This window comes from Thalassophryne amazonica, chromosome 18 (assembly GCF_902500255.1).
Source record: "Thalassophryne amazonica chromosome 18, fThaAma1.1, whole genome shotgun sequence".
Lineage (NCBI taxonomy): Eukaryota > Metazoa > Chordata > Actinopteri > Batrachoidiformes > Batrachoididae > Thalassophryne > Thalassophryne amazonica.
In genome coordinates this window covers 32,865,167-32,866,638 of record NC_047120.1, presented here as the reverse complement: position 1 = coordinate 32,866,638, position 1,472 = coordinate 32,865,167, and positions in this window count along the sequence as shown.

Genomic DNA, 1,472 nt, shown 5'->3' with positions numbered 1-1,472 from the left:
GCTTCAGAACAAGCCCGTGAATATCCTTGAGTGGCCCAGCCAGAGCCCAGACCTGAATCCGGTTGAACTCTGGAGAGATCTGAAAATGGCTGTGCACCGACGCTCCCCACCCAACCTGATGGAGCTTGGTCCTGCAAAGAGGAATGGGCAAAATTGCCTAAAGATAGGTACGCCAAGCTTGTGGCATCATATTCAAGAAGGCTTGGGGCTGTAATTTCTGCCAAATGTGCATCAACAAAGTATTGAGCAAAGGGTGTGAATACTTATGTATACGTGATTTCTTATTTTTAATAAGTTTTCATGTTGCCATTATAGGGTGTTGTGAGTATAATTTTGTGGGAAAAATTAATTCACTCCATTTGGGAATAAGGCTGTAACATAACAAAATATTATGAAAGTGGAGCGCTGTGAATACTTTCCAGGAGCCCTGTATATTATGGGGGAAAATAGAGATGGTCATATTTCTTCAGATATTTTACCACTAACATGTTGACGAATGAAAAAATAGGTTGTTATTGTTATTTCTTTGGTATTTTGAGTGTATGATGGCTTTTCAACATATGCACAGTTGTACCATTGGCTTTCATGGATTAAGCCCCTAAATAATGCACGGTGATGGAAGTGGTTATTGCGCTTGCATCTAGAACAGAAGGTTTCTCCATGTAATGTGGACTTGTGTCAGGAGGGGTTATCCACTATAAAACTTGTGCTAACTCAATTATTGGATCTGCTGCGGCCACGCTGAGTAATCAAGGAGGCACCAAAAGGAACAAATAAAGTGAGTCTAATTCTTGTAAATGAAGCAATCCCAAAATCTGAATGGAGCACTCAGAAGCTTGACTGTTAAAGCTGTTTTAATATTAGCAGAGTTGTGGGAAAAGTGACTCATTTTAGCTTGTTTGAAAAGAAGTGCTGTGTCATGGTGTCATGATTTATAGTGACCACCAGAGGGCATTATGACACTGCACAGCCAAAAATGGAAGGGGGAAAAACCGTTAGCACAGCACCACAGTAATTCATAAATCAATGTGCCCTACATACTTCATGTTACATATATTATCTTTGATTCACTGCGTGCGTAGAACAAGGGGGAAGTGTACTAATGCAGCTTTTTAACATTAGTGTCTTCTGTTGTTTCACCTTTAAAACAAGCAATACTAGTCCAGGGTTAAAAATGGACTGTAAGAAGCATCACCGTGCTGCTGAGGATCAGAAGAGGAGGAGGCCTCTCAGGTGAGGATGACAAAGTAGTTTTTCTCCCCTCGCACCACTTTAAATGCAGAAGGTGTCTCTCTCGCGCCTGCTGTCTTACGTCCTGTCTGTGCAACTGCAGGTCACATGCCACTGTGAAAACTCTATTGGTTATGTAACAAGCTTAGCATCAGCATCCAGGGGATGCGACCAATCACATTCCCCCGCTGTAGCTGGAGGCTGCGTGAGCATCATTTGGAGAGGGGCAGATGGGAGGAGGA